This window comes from Phaenicophaeus curvirostris, chromosome 1 (genome assembly GCF_032191515.1).
Source record: "Phaenicophaeus curvirostris isolate KB17595 chromosome 1, BPBGC_Pcur_1.0, whole genome shotgun sequence".
NCBI lineage: Eukaryota > Metazoa > Chordata > Aves > Cuculiformes > Cuculidae > Phaenicophaeus > Phaenicophaeus curvirostris.
This window is the reverse complement of record NC_091392.1, coordinates 180,135,759-180,154,030: the sequence shown is the minus strand read 5'-3', so window position 1 is coordinate 180,154,030 and position 18,272 is coordinate 180,135,759. Positions and strand designations below refer to the sequence as shown.

The 18,272-nt window shown below is 39.9% G+C and overlaps 1 long non-coding RNA gene across 1 annotated transcript in view; it reads left to right on the top strand.

The window, feature by feature from the left end:
- Positions 1 to 14,398, top strand: part of LOC138734339 (uncharacterized) — a 66,518-nt gene extending 52,120 nt beyond the window's left edge. The window contains exons 2-3 of the long non-coding RNA XR_011339555.1: positions 7,484 to 7,576; positions 14,186 to 14,398. This is a non-coding gene — a long non-coding RNA (uncharacterized lncRNA). The remainder of the gene's footprint in view (positions 1 to 7,483; positions 7,577 to 14,185) is intronic.
- The last annotated feature ends 3,874 nt before the right edge of the window (positions 14,399 to 18,272 follow it).

The window sequence follows — 18,272 nt, the reverse complement described above, 5'->3', positions numbered from 1 at the left end:
CCCCGCGACGCGCCCGCACCGGGTGCGCGTCTTGAGGGGAGGGGGGGCTGGTGTCGGTGCCGCCGAGGAGCCGGTGCGCGCGGGAGGATGAGGCGCGCGGGGGGGGGGGGGCGCGCGCCGAGCCCGCGAATGGATGGATGGGTGGATGGATGGATGGATGGATGGATGAAGCGCGGGGGGGGGGGGGGAAGCGAGCGCGCGCCGAGCGCTCCGAATAGACTGGGGGGGAGGGAGGGGGGGCGCGCGCCGAGCGCTCCGAATGGATTGGGGGGGGGGGGGGGAGATGGCGCGCCCGCCGAGCGCCCCGAGACCGCGAATGAGGCGGGGGGCGACGGCAACCGAAGCGCTGCGGGAGCCGCGGGGTCCTCAGCAGCAGCGGCGGCGGGGACACATTGGGGTTGGGGAGGGGAGAAGGCGCTGTTCGTCCTTCGCTCAGGTCCCCATGGCGCGCATCACCACCCCCCACCCCCCGCCGCCGCTTCCTTACCTTCCCCAACCCCGCTGTGTGTGCGCGCCCCCCGCCCCTCACGCGTTGTCCCCAGGCGCCTTTACCTTGACAAGTCGGCGGAGGATCTGTGTCTGCGTCCCGCACCCATCCCTATCGCGCCACCTCTCCCCGCGGGGCCGGGTGACATTTCCCTTCCCCCCCCCCTCCCGCCCCCCCTTCTCCATTAGCGGCGGTTGGGTTGGGAGCGCGGGAGCGCGCGCGCTGGCGGGGGGGGCGGGGGAGCGCGCGCCGGGCGCGGGGTTGGGGGGGGAGCGGTTGGGGAGGGGCGCGCGGCATTGACAGCGAGCGCCGCCGCGTCCGTAAAGCGCTGCCCGAGCGGCGCTCCCGCGCGCGCGCCGCGCCCCCCCCCTCCCCTCCCCTCCCTCCCCTTCCCGGCATGCCCCAGGGTGGCGGGGCTGGCTCTAACGAATTTGAATGAAGAGCCCTGCTCTTTCGGCGCCATTTTCGACTGATGCCCGATCGCATCGCTGCCGCGGGGGAGCCGCGCCGCGCGGGGCCGCCGAAACTCGCCTCCCTCCCCCTCCCCGCCGCCCCGGCCCCGCGACGAGGAGCGGGAGCCGCCGCCGGCACGGGCGGTAAGAGCCCGGGATGGAGGGAGAACCGAGCGGGCGTTGTGGGGGTGGGGGGGTGGGGGGAGCAGCCCCCCGTCGGGGAGACGGGGACGAGCTGCGCCCCGCGGCCGCCGGGAGCGGCCGCCGCGGGACCCGGCGGGCGGGAGGCTCCCCGGGATCTGTCACTCGGTTCCCGCGGCCTCGGGGGGACGGGAGCGGCCGCCTCCCCCGCCGTAACCCCGGGGCGGGGGTCGCTGCCCGCTCCCCGAGCCGTGACAAGACGGGCTGCGCTCAGGCTCCCTCCCCGCTCCTTTGCGCCCCCCCCCCCCGCGCATCCCCCTCTCCCTCCCTCCCGTCCATCCCGCCCTCGCCGCGGGCATCCCGGGGCAGCGCTCGGGACGCGGCGGCTCCGCGGCAGCCGGGGGGATCTCCCCGCTCCCATCGCATCTCTCTTTCTCTTTCTCCCCCCCACCCCCCCGCCTCCTCCTTCTTCCTCTCTCCCCGTGTTTTCGTAACCCGGATTAATGCCCCCTCGCTCCTTCGCTTCCCCTCCCACCCCTCCTAAATAACAGGACAACATTCGCTTTTCTCCGCCGTTTCTTGCCTTTCCGCGTTAGCAGATTAACTTCTCCGTTTAAGCGCTTTCTCCCCCTCCCACCGATCTCCCGTGTCTCCGTACCGGAGCCGCCTTTAGCAGAAACCCGGGTGCCGGCTCCGCCGTTTCCCCATCCCTTCGGAATTAACCGCGGAGCCAGGCGCTGCTCACCGCCTATTGCACGGGGCTGTTCCCCCCCCACCGCCACCTTTTCGCGTTCGAACGCGAGTTTCCTTCCTGAACTAGAGGCGGGGGGCAGGCATCATCCGCGGCCGTTCGGATCGCGCCAGCTATTTGTAGGTGTTTTTCCTCTCCTCCCACGCACCCCAAAAACCGAGTAAATACCCTCCCCGCGGGCAGCGCGGGGCCGAACGCCGCGATCGGCGCTGGCCATTCACCTCCTCCTCTCCGCCTACGAAATTCTCCCTCTCTGTCACCCGGGTCGCTATTTGTCATTGGCTTAAGCTATTTTTTGGTGCCTGTTTCTATGTCGTTTGGCGGTGGCTCTCGGAGCGCGATCGGTGACACCGCGCCCGCCGCTCCGCCGCCGCGATTAACCCCCTCGCCGCCGGGCTCGCCTCCGCCACTCGCAGACACGCAGAACGCCGCATCATTTTTTTTTTTTTTTTCATTTATTTATTTTTTAATTATTTTTTTTTTTGTGGCTGTGGGATAACGCCCCGCGGCTCCGAAACAGCGCGGGAAGCGCTGGCAGCCGGCGGGCTCCTTCTCAGCTACCATTTCTACTTTTTATTCCGACTTCCCTCTCCGCTTTCGACCGCGCGGCTTTTTTTTTTTGTTGTTGTTTTTTCATTATTTATTAATATTATTTTATTTTTAATTATTACTATCGTGTTGGTTTTTTTTTTCCGGAGGCAGAGAGGCGTTATGGCTCTTTTCCCCGAGCGCGCAGGATGCGCAGCGGAGGCTCCGGGCCGGGCTGCTGCCCCCCCTGGCTGCCCGCGGGGCCGGAGCCGGGAGGTTGGCCCGGGTCACCGCCTCTCCCCGCTTCTCCCCCCCTTCCACCCCCCCCTCCGCCGCCTCCCGAGCCAGGACGGGCCGCCCTGCGCTCTGCACCCTCGCCACCGAGAATAACGAGTTAACCGGAGAACGTAGGAGGGACGTAGAGAAGAGTTGGGGTGCAGAAGTGCTGTACAAAAGATTTCTGTGTACGCGGCTCAGAGCGTGCAGCCTTAAAGTGAAATGCAAAACTTAGCGTTTCCAGCATGGCAACTGGATTGTGATTCGAGGGGTTTTCTGTGCGACGCAGAAATACAGTAGTTCAAGGAGGGTTTTCTGCCTCGAATCCTTAGTTTCCCTGGGTTCTTTCAACCCACTACACAAATTACGCTTTTTCAGCCCTTTCTTTTCCTGGGAATAGCTGCTCCGTTTGTCTCCGCAATTTATACCCTTATGCCCCGATAAGCTAGAGAATTCACCTTGATCTCTGAAACTGCAATGCTAGTAAGATTCTATGGAAATTTAGTGCTTATTTCTTTAGATTTGTGTCGATACTTTCAGAGTCTTTTCAGAAATGTTTCTAACAGTTAATATGGGAATGTGCACAAAGCTGTTTCATTGTAGCTGTGTGTGCTTCCAAATATCAGGATTTGAACAGATTTACACTATTCAGCAATGGAAGTGCACTCACAGACATCGACTTTCACTTTCAAGGAAATAACTGTCCTGACTCATAGCTAAGTTACAAAAAAACCCCTATAATTCAGTATTGTACAGGTGCGTGTGCATTTTTTTCCCACTATTCAATAGTCACGCTCAATAGCATGCAGTTTATACCTATTTTTCATTTTAATTCAAGTCTGTGTTTAGCACATATTTAACTGCATAAAACAACTGTTCTTTTCAGGTTTTCTTATTTCTCAGTTGCACCATTCCCATATTTTACAATTACATAAAGGTGGGTGTGGCCAAAACGAAAGCAGTAGGCAATCAAATATCAATGTATAGTGTATGTTAAGTAGGTTTTCCTTTCTTATATTTGTTGTACTCCTTATTTTGAGATATTTTAGGGGAAAAAAATCATGTAGCTTAAATAGACCCCTGTAGAACTGCTTGCATTTTTCTCCTTAGTTAAAATGTCAAACATTAACTGGGATTACTTGGCCCTGGAAAAGTTACATTTGGAGGAATTGTCAAATGAACTTAAAGAACTTAAAGATCTAAACATAAATATTTATATTATATTGATAAGTGGAAGTTAAAGTTCGGCGCTTAACAGAGTATTGCTCAGGGCTACCACGTAGCATCACATGTGTAATTTTTTTTTTATTTATTTTTTAATTTATTTCTCTTTAGTCTAATCCTTTATCTTGATTCTTAGGAAGAGCATCTAAATAAGCTTCAGCTAGCGCTTTTTCTTGTTTGTTTTTTAAGCTCACTCAGTTGTACTGGCAGTTTCCAAACGGTTTCCTTTCTTTTATTTTATTGATTAAAAATCTGCCGAAGCTTGGTGTGAATCTGGAGATTTTAGTTTTCTGAAATAACAGTAATTTGAAAGTGTGACTGTATATCTATGTGACTCCTTCATGTTCAGGACAGTGTTGTTCAGGAAGCTGATTGCAGTAACATTTCAAAGTCGGACTGTATATACGATAAGGTGTCGTGGGGTTCTGTTTGGTTGTTTGTGTTTTTTGCTTACTTCTGGAATTCTGAACTTCTTACTACTCCATCCAAAATGCAGTGCTATGGAAGGAATTTTGCTGCTAAATAGTAGTCTTTATTTCCTAAATCATCCCTATAAATCAGATTCTGGAGTGAAGTGCATCTGGACCCGCATGCACACTACCTGTTTGTGTCCACCCTGCCTGTGAGCACAGTAGGGAAGGTGAACATCTCATCCATCTTGAATGTCCAGAGCCATCCAAACAGGTGTAGCAGTGCTTTTCTGTAGCACTTTTATCTAGGTACCAGCATAAGGAATAGCCCAGTAACAGTTAGCTTTGCTTTTACAGGAACTTAATGGGTTTTCTTACTCGCATTAGAAAGCAATTAACTACTGAATATAAAAGGGACAACTGAGCATCTTATCACTGTATTCTGTGAATGTGATGCAGGTTATTCTGTTCTGCAGATGCAGTCATCCACCCACACTCAAAGGCCCAGTGCAAATCATTCCAGTAATTTACATTCATTACAAACTGTCAAAGGTGGAGCGCACCTCGGATGAGTTCTGACTGTCTGTAAAAGAAATAGGGAATGCAATTGTGGGCTGTTGTGTACAAACAGAAAAATATATTTTTATGATAAAGTTTCTAAAACTAAAAATAACTTAATATACACCAATAAGTGTGCACCACAGATTTTTTTTTTTTTTAATTTTTTTAGATTTTTTTTTTTTTTAACATATATATGTGCTGTTCTAAGCACCTAACATCTAACACTGGAACCTGATCCCAAAAATTGAGCTTTTCTGTTATCAGTAATACTTGGAAAATTTTGTTTGAACAGGCTGCCTAAATTACTGTTGTACATAGTCCTCTGTGACTTCTGACAGCCATCTATTTTTTTTAATAGAACTAGTCATGTATTTTAAAGATAGGGGAAAATTGATATGTCCCACAAATAAGAAGAGGACATCAGACAGAGTGGAAATGTGTAGCCACTGATTTCTAGGAACTCCTTTTACTCACTGAAAATATTCTTTTGCAATTTTATTTTTGTTTCTGCATTATTGCCAGGGGTTACGTAGAGATTTTGGTTACTGATGTGTTGAACTTACCCAACTTGTTATGTATTGATTTCAAAAGGAATCTCTTTATAGAAAAATACCTTAAGTTTGGGTACTGGACAATTTTAGAAATAGTTAGAATGAGCAAGGTATAGAAATTTATGCCCAAGTTTAATAGGGTGTAAGGCAACATCTGTACTGATTTTTTTTTTAACCCTTTATTGTAAGGTTTTATAACATTCCAGTTCTACTAAAGGAACTTGGGGCTGTGTCTGTTCACTGGGCAGTTGACAGTACCACAGTTGAGGAATAGTTCTGGTCTCAGCTTCGTATGTTGTTGTGTGAGAACTTCAGCAGGTTTGCCTGAAGATTAGGGGAAGGTGGCAGAACTTCAGCTCTAGTGCAGCTAATACTTGAAGTTTGACAGCTTTTTACTATGAAATTTGCATCTAGTAATATTTTAGTGTATCATCAAGAAAGAAAAAAAGTTTCTCTTTTCAGAGAATATGAAGTTTTATAACTTTATATGTAAATTCTAAAGACTTTCCTGTGTCTTGGTAATAAAGAGTTGCTGGTGTATAAGGATGACCTGACACACACACATTTGTTACCACATACATACAACAGTAGAAAATGTAAATTATGTACATTTAGCTTTCATTTTGTCGAATGTTTCCCCGACATGTCTCCTAAAACTCAAGACAATATTGTTATGTTGCTCAAAACTGGAAAATAGCAGTGACTTTTAGTGATCGTTATTAATGTCTAAAGGAAACCACTGTTAGAAATAGTCACGGGGGGGGGGAATCCTATTTATTTTGTTTTCAGGCGCTGCAATGAGTGTATCCACAGTAAATAGAGTATTAATAAACTTTTCAACATTGAATCTAGTGGCAACTAACTAATTTCTTTAGCAAGAACTAAAATTCACTTGAAGATTTGGTCTGAGAAAAAGATAATTACACATCGACAAGAGCTTAAGCTTGTATTTTCATTTTAAATGGTTTTATGTTAGTCCAGTTCCAATATTATCTTTTAAGTATGCTAAATCTTCTGAAAATCTTCCCTCCCTTACTTATATTGAGAAATTTTGTCTTTCTCATTTAAGAAAAGGAACGTTTTTGGAAAAGGTGAAATGAAAGATGTGTGGAATACATGAAAATAAAGACAAATTCCTTTTTCTTGTTAAAGTGAGGTGCTTATTATGGTTCCAGAGCTGTGGGGAGATTTTAGTGTTTTCTAGGTTACAGTTAAAGAATAAAGAATGAAATTATGGAAATATTTGAAAGCAGGTGACCTGATGTAGGCATCTGCTGCTCATTTATTAGGCATAGGGTGTGTTTTGTCATGGTATCTACAGTGAAAAAGTCAAAATAAAGTCAAAATAAATTTAAGAATTTGGCTGTGTGAATGCATTGCTTCCTCCAGTAGATATTTGGCTGTAGTTACTACCTCTCTCAAGTTATACTTTGTTCTTACCTGATCGTGGCCCATTACTCTTGTGGCTGGTTTTGTTTGTTTGGGAGTTTTTTTTAAGTTTTAAAATTTTATTACATCTGTGTGTTGTATGACTATAACATTTCCGTTACATGTTTTAAAGTAGCTAATATTTTTTCGTCTACATTTTAATAAAGGCAATAGTGGTACTTCCTTGAAGAGCCAAAAAAAAAAAAAAAAAAAGCTCCTTAAAGAAAAACGCTAGAAGTTAAATACTTAAACAGTCAATAGCATGGAAATGTAACAGTAGTAATCTGACATCCATTGAGTGGTTTATACTTACCTGCTTGTTTGATGGTAGAGGGAGAGATTGGGAGGGGGAGAACACCTCCCCCGCTCCCCCACCCTCCCCCCCCCCCCTGTTTTTTTTTTTCTTACTTTCATCTTAAAATGCTGTGGGAAGAATGAAAGCAGAAACATGCTAATCTGATTTGTTTCAGGAGGCTTCTGATAATAAAGAGGCATATCACAGGTGTTCCTAATCAAGTCAGTTTGGTTAAAAAAAGAAGTATTTTTAAAATTAGGATTTCCTGTAACATAGACAATGCGAGGGTCAAGCCAATGACCTACATCTATGTTTGGGGATCAACCATGAAACTGTGGGTGTTGGAAATATGTTATAATACATGACATTTTTATTGCAGGTTTCAACCTTTCAATAGAGAGCTGATTTTGGAGAACGGCTTACTCCTGTGATTGAAAAACTCTCTCTGGAAGGTTGATGGAGCATAACCATGGTATATATATATTAACATTTCCCTTATTACTTATGTTCTTTATGTTTAAAAATGTATACAGTAGTACAACTTATTCAGGTTATTCAAAACAGGCCAGTTCTGCTGGGTTTGTTCAAGGTTTTTCTCTTTGTTAAAATAATTCTTCTTTACACTCCTTCTGTAAAATTATAAAAAAATAAGTAAAAGTATTTACACGAGCTGTGCTCAGAAGGAAATTAAGTGACCAGAAACATGTATAAAAAGCTAAGTTTGCAACAGCCTGGATCGTTTGAGTTATATAAATTCTTCAAGTAGTATTGATCTCATAGTCTTATCTTGGGAATTACTCCAGCTAAAATGTTGCTAATTCAGAAACAAAGTATAGATTATATACTTCTTATTTTTAAATAACACTTTTTTTGTTGTTGTTGTTGGGAGGTTTTGTTAAAGAATAGAATAGAGAGCTCGCTGAGTGCATTTCAATGCGCTGTGCAAAATTTGGTTTTAAAGGCATTAATAAACTACTAATAAAGCTATCTGATAAGCAAAGAAGCAGAAAACAGGGGGAAAGTGGCCTTCAGAGCCCTCCACCTGTACCAGAATAGTCAGATGTTACTTATTTTACCTGTTTGTTGGCACATGGGTACTATATATAGTAAAACAGTGAATATTGAAGAGTAGTTAATATAGACTATGCTACACTCATATTGCAAGTCCTGCTTTGCACTAGAAGTGCTAATTTGGCTGAAACTGAGAAATCCATTCAGAGTAATTGTAACCTATCTGCTTGTATACGAATAATCTTAACTAACCATTTACATAAGCAATTGAAATGAAAATAGTAACTGTTCTTGGACTGAGTAAATTTGTTAAAATACTAAATGGGGTAGTAAAAACTGTAAGACTTTATCTTCAGCAGAATATATTACAGTACAACAAATTTTATGAACATGTCGTGACTTTAGCAATTCCAGCTTTCAGCTGGAATCCAGTTTTTATCCTTAATCAAATCTGTCTGTCTCAAGAGCACTTTTTTTGATAGGAAGTAATTGTACCATAAAATAAGAGAAGTTTTAGAAAACAAAATTTTAGATTATCCCAGTAACTGCTAGTTTATACCAAGCAAATACAGTGAGGTGTAAATTTCATATTTCCTCATTGTTGTAACTGGTGGTTAGTGAGACTGAAGAATTGCTGGCTTTTACCAGTAATACAGCTCCTGTTGTAGAAGTATTTGAGGCAGACATGTTCTGAATATGTTTTTTCGTATGATACTATGATTTTAGCATAGATAAGACCTCCTATGGAAAATTATCAGTTGAGAAACAGAACTTGGAATACAGAAAGGATAGGAAGTGAAACACAACTTCGTATAAGCTTTGCAGTTTGATTAGTGACTAGGTAATTCTTTACTTTCTAATCTTTTCTTTCTTTCTGTGATTAAAAATCACAGTGAAAGTATTTTTATTCATGCTGTAACAGTGTTTGGGTAACATGCCTATTATGCTCCCAAATAAATAAATATTTCACAGTCTGTCCAGAAACTCTGCTCTAAATGTGTACTGCATTTCTGTTTGGTTTTGTTTTCTGTTTTTTTTTTCTTTTTTTTATTCTACTTCTCTTAGAAGTACCAGCATTTCACAGAACACTTCTTTGAATTTGTCCATTCTTTTTCCTTTTTTTCTGTACAAAAGCAATTATGTTCTTGTTAATGAAAATCAGGATCATATTGCAAGGACAAGGTATCTAAGCCTCCCTTGTGACATATTTAAGAGGTGAAAGTTTGATGGACTGTTCCTTGGTCTGAGACAAGTTCAGAGTATTTCTCATAGATTCTTATTCAGCAAAAAAATATTGTTTCTGGTTCGCAACTGTAAATCAAAGAGATTTCAAATTTTAGGGCCTAATCCTGCAAACTTTTGAGTACACAAGTAGTCCTAGTGACTCACTTCCATGGCTCAGGATTTGCAGTATCATGTTATCATTAGGTGCAAACTTTACTTCCTTTAAAGAATAAAAGATATTGAAATATTTTGAATTTTAAGACAAATCTAAATAACCTCTATGAAGTCCAAAGAGAAGACTTTTGCAGTAAATGAGCCTTACATTTAGAAGCTCAAATATCTTTCAGGAGTGCTGCAATTGTCAGTTATCATTAGAATCCACTTTTTAGGTGGAGATTAGCTCTAGACCATTTTTATGCTTAATTTTGGCCCATATTAATTTTTATTTTCTAGAGCTGTTTTGTATTTGTTAGTCAGCATGGCTGTTTCATCACCCAAATTGTAGGTGAAACTTTCAAAAGAGATACAGGGTGTGTTTGTTTTATTTTCTCACTCCTGGCCTCTGCTACTGCAGTTCTTATTAGCAAAACTAGCATTTATTTTGTTGGAAGTTGAGCCTGAAATAAGGGCTGCAGTGCTGGCCCCTTAAAAATTGTTGGTGTGGCTATTGCAAAGTGTGTGCTTGACTTTGTAAATTGTTTTGCAATATCTAATTGTAATGAGGCTGAAAAGATAAAAATGTACAGGCTGTTTTGCTGAAGTGCTCCCCGTGTGTAACTTTTTGTGGCCACTTCTGCTGTTCGTGCTATGGGTCTGTACTTGAGGCTCTACAGACCCGGTTGACTGGATCATAATTTGAAAGCTGACAGTGCATGCTTACTGCTCATCCAAAACAACTGCTGCAGATTACTTTGTCAACTCCTCTGTACTTTCTTTAAGGGCTTCTCTTGCTTTTCAAAGACAACTTAAATAATATTCCTAAAGAAGAGGTGTAGCTATAAATGCAGCTCATGCCTCATTATTACAACACATGTAAAATCAGCCATTGCTTGAAACCCTGTCATACCTTAGGCATGGCTGGTTTAAGTTTTGAAATCTGAAACAACTGAATTTTCTGGATTTTGTTAGTTTAAACTAAAACCAGCCGTAACATTATTTTAAAATGGAGCTTTATATACTGAGCTTTTATAGATTTAAATAGACATTAATTTTTATTATTAGGTTAGACATGAAACATGTACATAGGAGAGGTTTAAGATTGATATACTTGCACTTCGTTTTTCCTTCTCTGTTGATAAAATGTTCTTGCAAGGCAATAGGCAAAATATGATTACATGCACTTTTTTTTTTTAGGAAAAAAAACATGGTAGATGGGATAGTTGAATACTTATTTTTCTCACTTAGATGCACATATATGACAGTAAGATATTGCCCATTTTTTATTATTTTTAAATTTGTGTTTGTTTATTTCAACAAAAATCTAAATAGACTAGACGTTTTTGTAAACCCATACATTTAAGCTGGGGAGGAGATGAAAAATGTAGTCAGGAGTTCTTAAATGTTCACCAACTGTATTGATGGCTTGTTAATTCCCCTTGGTTTAGGCTGCTGTTTGCACACTAGCATGAAAAAGGACACGCATGAAGATGCAACTGCTAATAGAGTAGTTTGAATAAACCACTGTTTCAAGCTTTAATTTTTAATTTAAATACATGGGTATTCACAGGAAATTTTTTTTGTAAATTTGTTTGGGGCAGGACTTTTTTCAGGGAAAAAGTTTTCTGTTACATTATTCTAATTTTTTCAAGAAAATTAGTGTTTTTTAGCAAATAACACTACAAAAACAATCTGTTCAAAACAAGAAATCAGCAATATCTATTAATTTGTGAGTACTTAAATATCTTAGCCATGTGCATGTGTCTGTAAAGTATTTACACCTCTCCATTAACCCACTAAATTTTAAGAGTTTGCTTTTTACTTCTTGTGAGTATCCTGTGGGGGGTTTTGTTTTGTGGGTTTTGTTAGGTTTTTTTAAGCCTTCTGGCCAAAAATTCTCGTTACTTTATCCATCGATATCTTAGTTGATATGAAGAGTGGGTTTTTTTAATTGGTTTTTTCTTTTAACATTCCCTCTCTTCCCCCACAGAAGGATATAAATTTAAGTATTAATATGAAAGTTAACATAAACATTTTGAAAATATTGTAATATGAAATGTGTATAAACTTGCCAAGTATAACTGATAATTTCCTACTTCAGAAAATATATAGAATAATATAAGTAATGTTTAGATTTAGACGGGACTTCCAGTGAATCCGATAAAAGATTTGCTTTAGAATTTCTGTATACTTGTGGAGCAAAACCTTCTTTTGGTGTTACGGGTAGATTCTGCAATCTAAGTGTGTTTTAACTTCAGTAATTCTGAAAACACTTTGCTTCCTCCTGTTACAAGCTAGTCCATATTTTAGTCAAGAACAAGAAATAGGAGGATGCTCCATCTGTTGTGAAACATTGTAATGGCCCTTCTGAGAAAGGGTATCTCTGAATCAAAATATATATTCAAAAGTCTGTTGCAGTACAGAGCTCTCTAGTATTGTCTCCCTTCTGTCAGTAGCTTGCACAGGCAAAAAACTCCTTATCAAAAGAAATAGCTATGTACTGGTTACTCTGTCCTTGCACTCCCCACAACCAAAAGACTTTTTTCCTGGTTCTCAGGAGAAGGGAGGATGATGCTTTTAATGCCAAGCACAGCAGCAGTCAAATATGCATTTTTCTTTATCTGTTTTATCACCCAACAATGTGTTTCAGCTCTCAGCAGAGTGAGTATTAGGGACAGTAGTTCTATATGACCAGAGTTTTGTTTTAAACAGATGGTCATGTGCTCATCTTTAATGCTATATATGTGGAAATCCATAGCCTTTGTGATATGTGAATGTTACTTATTTGTTCTCTATACTTCTTTTAAGTCCTAAATTTGTGGCCTCTGTAATGAATTCTAGAGTAGATAAAATGTGGTTTGAATGAACTCACAGAAAAATACTTCCACTTTTCTCTCTGGAATTACCAGGTTTAAAATCTAGATCTTCATTTGCATGGTGCCTGTTTTGCATCCAGGTTTAGAGTATAACTAGGAGATTCTTGAATTATCAGTGAGAGAATAATTCCTTCCAGGGAATTAGTACTACTAGACTCTGTTCTGTTTTTACACCAGCAGTTCTTCAATTTTCATTAAGGTTTTGATCCCAGCTATGTCACTGTAATTACAGTGGATTTGTGAATACACTTGTTTTTGTTGTTTGTTTCAGGAACTGATATTTTTGTGAAACTGCATAAGAAAGTAATGGAAATGTAAATACACGAGTGTTTTAAGTTATCTCTTAAACTTATTGTCCTTTTTTTGCTGTTTAGATATACAGATTTCTTCTTGTGGTTTTGGTGTGCGATACTTAGTTTGTCAACCTCACTGTCTTTTGACCTGAAGATGATTGTTCAAAATGCTGTTCATTTTTTTGTTTGTTTTATTTTTAGATTAATATAACTTATGTTGCTGACCCACTTTCCATTATGTAAAAATCTGAACAGAATTTGTCATTGAGGTAGGAATTCATGAAGGCTGACACTAGAGGGCAATTCAGAGCAGCAGCTCGCCCCAGAGCAGTTACGGGTGCCTCTGGCCCCTTGTCCAGAAAGGAGCCTACGGAGGCTCTCCCAGGGTCTCCCCCACGCAAAAGCTAGATCTCCTCCTAAATCATTTTTGTTGAGTGCTCCACTGAACACTCCACTGAACCACTTCTTATGCTTTGCTGAAGTCAGTCAAAAAACATCTTCCATGATACCTTGCCTCACACACTCTTGCTGCTGTCAAAAAGGGGTAACTTACTCAGTGGTAGGTTTCCTTTTCTTCTAATTTGTCCTGATGTGCTACACTGAACCCTTTGAAAGTTGCTGGGGTTTGGGAGGTAAGGTAACATTGTACTGAAACTTAAATGTCTCTTGTTAAGTATCAAGGAAAATGGAACTCATGGTGAGTAAAATATATTGTTACAAACGTCTCATGAAGTACTGCAAAATTAGGCAAATTAATAAGTTTATGTAAATAATAATTTCGATTTTAAAAAAACACCCACCAGGAGCAGGGTGAGATCAGATAGATGCTTTGTGTCCACAATTTTATTGAGAAAAATATTTATAGAATAAAAAAAAATAATTGAAATGAAATGAGCATTCAGGTGTTATATTTAACTGAGGAGGGGAGATCATCTGTGTACATTAGGCACAATTTAAACAATCTATATAGAAGTGCATTACATAACAAATTACAGTTTTCACAGTTAGAATGTTCATTATAGATTTACAGAACATTCTGAATGCTTGTAAGTAATAACCTGTAATGCAAATGACAGTGTCATGGTTCTTGAAAAGCACTCAAGAATTCTGATTTTAGCAATGCAAATTGTCTCATTATATTGAAATGTATGCATCCAGCCATGTAAATGCTTGTGCCACAGTACAAATCTCAACGCAAGGGCATTTTATGTCTGTGTTTCTACCTATCTCTCAATGTAATTTTATATCTGTATATGTATTTTAGGTGTACTTATCTATAAAAATGGCAGTCAAAGGTTAAAATGTCATGATCGTTCCAACACTCTGTACCAGTTTTTCAAGTAGTGTTATATTTGCATTCTTTTGCACAACTTGCTATGAAAGTCAAACTTATCCTTGTTTTAACTGCTCTCAAATATTCTTTTTTTTAAAGAATACTTACAGTCACTCTGGCAGTGCCACAAATCAGTAGAAATACTATAATGTATTGTTATAGTAAACATTTATACCTGTTTCCTGCAGGTCTCATCAACTACTCCAATGTAATTGGAATATATGTATCTGCTGGCAGTGATGTGCCCAACCTTAATCAGTGCTGGAACCTTTGGGAGAAGGCTTATGTTATCACACAGTGTATAGCCCAGCAATGATTGACCTTGATGCATCTGTGAACAAAGAAAATAAGTTTTCTCACTTCTTAATTTGCAAAATGCACAAAATTAAAAAACAAACCTGAAATATGTGGAATTTAACCCATTGTTAGATTCTCTGGGGCTTGGGGTCTGTTGGAGAGGGAAGGGTGTTGAAGAATTGGTTGATATACATGTACAGTGATAAAGAGGTCTTAATGACATACATGAACTCTGGATTTTGAGAATGTGAATATTTATACCGAATCTTAAGAACAAGCATTTTCATGCCAGCATGATTCCTCTTTTTTTTTTTTTTTCCCCTTTTACCAGCTTGATTTGTGGCCCTAAAGCAAAGAGTTCTGTCCTTAAGTTAAGATTAAGAATTTTGCTTATTTGATCAAAGCAAGAACAAATGTGTAAATATCAGCAATGTGCAGACCAATATCGCAATATCGGTCTGTTCTTTCTTTAAGCAGGTGGTTTCATGTGGCAGGCTGGAAGAGACTTTCTTTTTTTTTTTTTTTTCTTCTTCCCAGCTTTTGACAAAAAGATGACGCATATGACTCAGAATTAGAAGGGGAAATCTGCCAGTTTGCATCAGTTCCTTAACTTGTGGGCTGCTATTCACCACAAGGAAGATCAGTACGCTCGCACCAGTGCTTCTTGAGAGATGAGGAGTAATCATTTCCTTCAAAAAGTGTAGGATGATTGGAGTAGGCCTTTCAGATGTTACACTAGGCTTTTCCTCTCATAAGAATTTTTTTACTATTAATTTTTTAGGAAGAAAAAAACAAGTAACATTCTTAAATACTGCATTTAATATTTGAAATGGGAATCAGACTTATTATGACTTAATGCAAAGTAAAAGCAAAGGTATCTGTTTCCTTTTAAAAACATAAAACTTCTGTTTTGCTGGCACTGAAACTCAAAAATCATTGTAGATCTCCACAGTTGAAAGGTAAGTTTTCTATATTTTTTTTTGACCTAATTCCACATACCTGAATCTCCAGTTCCAGCTTTTAAGTTAGGACCGGAAAAAAAAATTAAATACAGTAACTTTGAGGGCAGAAACTGTCTGTTTTGAAGGGGTAAATAATTACTTGAAGGAAGATGTGATTTGCAGAATGTCCTGCTTTAGACCTGCTAAAAAAGATAATGCACAACTTAGTGATAATTCCTGTTCTTTCATATAGGTTTGAATTATGATGGAGACAATTCTTGCAGTACTGATAATTGCTTAAAGAACATACTGTCAGCTAGCTTTTTATTTAAGTCAAATGCTACCTGTTCAGAGAGCTATGTCTTCTCTTTGGTTTGTGGATATTTACTAGACAGTTTCATAGGGCTGAGTACGATTTTGATATTTTTTTCTACTATTGTGCTTTAGGTATTGGATTATTAATCTTTTTCTTACTATATTAACTTTTAGTTAATCACCATGCTTTTACTTTAAGCTTGTTAGTGAAATATTGAAAATCTAGCTTAATATAAAGCCATAAAAGGCACCCAGCATCCTTATCTGTTTGGTTTTGGGTTTTTTTTTCTCCCCAGTGGATAGATTTCATTTCATTTGGCAAAATTATTGTTGTTTTGAAAAGGCATATCCTAAGTGAAGTTTGTTTTCTAGCTTGAAAAATGAATTTTACTGCTTGGCAATCTGTGTCAGCTTTAGAAAGCACAATTTTATTTTGTGTTAGCTCAGTTCTGTGAGTTGTGGGTCTCACTGATAGGGAAGTGTGGAGCCAGCCTGTAGACGTTTTTCAAAGGGAGTATGCACATCTGTGTTAGATGAGATCTCTCTTCCAGGAGTATTTCACAGAGGGCTGGGGAGAAGGTTAAAACAGCCTTCCGAGTTGCTGCTCCTGCGCATTTCATCATCTACCATTGAATAAACAGTAATCTAAGTAGATAATGAGTAGGACCCCAAATGTTTTAAGAACACTTAAAACTTTTGCTGAAGTGACTAGCTGTATTTCTAAAACTTCATTATTTAACTAAAGATTGGAGAGGTTACAGCAATTCCTAGGAGGTGTTCCTCTGCTGTTAACTGGTGGATTCCCTTCACACTTGAGTAGATTTCTTCTAACAGTTCAGTCTCACCTTTCACAAATCACACTGTTGTTTGGCATTTTACAGAAGTCATGTAGGGATGATGTCAAGAAAAAGATAAATGTACTGTCTAAGCCAGAAGGCAGGCTCACAAAAAGCACCTTCTTTCAGGACACGAAAAGCTCTTTGTTCTGTGGCCTTGGTTTTTTTGTGCTTTGACCCTTATTTTATAGCATTGTCACTCTGACCCTAACTGTTTGGAAGCAGACGTGAAGCAAATTTAGCCCTTTACAAGTGGGGTTGTATTCTGAGTTATGGGCCTGTTTTTTGTCTTTAGGTATCATAGTTCTATATAATACTGAGATGCAATAAAATTTAAGATTTGTGGGTTTTTGTGGTGCAGGTGGTATTATTTACATATCAAGCCAGTTTTTATATGTATATATTATTATATATATATTGCTGTCATGATTTATTGTTATTTACCAATTTCAGATAAGATAGAAAGTAGGAAGGCATTCTGGTTAACACTGACTAATGTGTTTTTCCACTTCCCCAGCAGTGCTTTGGAAACTGATCCTGTGCACAGACCACCAGGGTTCCTGCAAGATGCTACTTGAGTATTAAGTATTCTGTTAAGGAGAAGAAATGCTTTGCTGAATGTTATAGAGTTAGAAGATTTAAACAGCAATACCTGTGTGACTTTTTCATAAAAAAACAGATGCCAGCTTAGGAGAGTGAAAAGAATAGAAAATGAATAGCTGATGTTTTGGGTTTGGGTTTTTTTGTTTTGTTTTGTTTTTTTTTAAGAATCTAGTGTATTTGAGAGGAGAATCTGTTTCCCTATCTTAGTACCTTTCTATTCTATGCCTGATTTGTGTCGTATGGGTATTGTGATTTAGAGAAGCATTGTTCTGTTACCAGAAAGAGTTCTATATACTTCAGGTTTTGTAAACTTGAACTGTAATCATAGGATAATCTGTTCTGAAGTAGAATAGTGGAATAATCTAAGGATATGTTTGCTGGAGAACTTGGGGGGAAAAATTATCTTGATTTTTGTTGTTGTTATCTGAAAAGGAGTTACGATTTTTTTTTAAAATACTAATATAGAAACTTAAGTTGTTTTAAGACAGACCTGGCTTTCTTTTTGGTAGATCCACTAGACTAAGTATTACTGGTTTTTTATAATAAAATCGTGGAGAAAGGAACATTTTAATGACTGCTATAATGAAATATGCAACTTACTTTGTAGAACTTAATAGCTTCTTCATTTTTCTTAATTTTGTCTGTGTCCTTTCAAGCAGAAAGAATGCTGGTACAGATTGTAAGCGTTCACACAGATTTCTTCCTGTGTGCATGCCAAAGGTGCAGGGATGACATTTTTAAATGTGTGCAAGCTATACCAGTGCAATCAAGAGGGATCTGAAAGCTTTTCTGAAATACAACTTCCACAAACTGTTAGAACCCAGAGCCTGTTACACTTTACAAGATCCCTGTAAAGTATTTCATATAGCAGTCTAGTTAATGCATCAGCATCTGACAAAACACTCCTTAGAAGCTGGGAAAAGAGGTGGGAGGAGTTAGTCTTATTTGATTTTATTTTTAAGCTAGAGTTGATACTAAAATACACTGGTGATATAGTAAAATATACATTGATAATATTTGTGTGCTGTCAGCTTCCCTTAGTTAAGCTCTTTTTAGCTAGCAAGTTATAAAAACTGCCATCCTGTACATCCTTGAGTCAAAACTGACTGCCTTTGCTTGCCTTTGACATAAATCCACTGCATTTTGGTTGCTGTTCATCACTCCAATAGAATCATTAGTGTTGTGGTACCAAGTAATTGTCTTCATTTTGGTTTGTTTTCGTGACTGCAATGGAAAAACAACAAAAACTAAAAAAAAAACCCAAACCAAAAAAAACTCCTAAA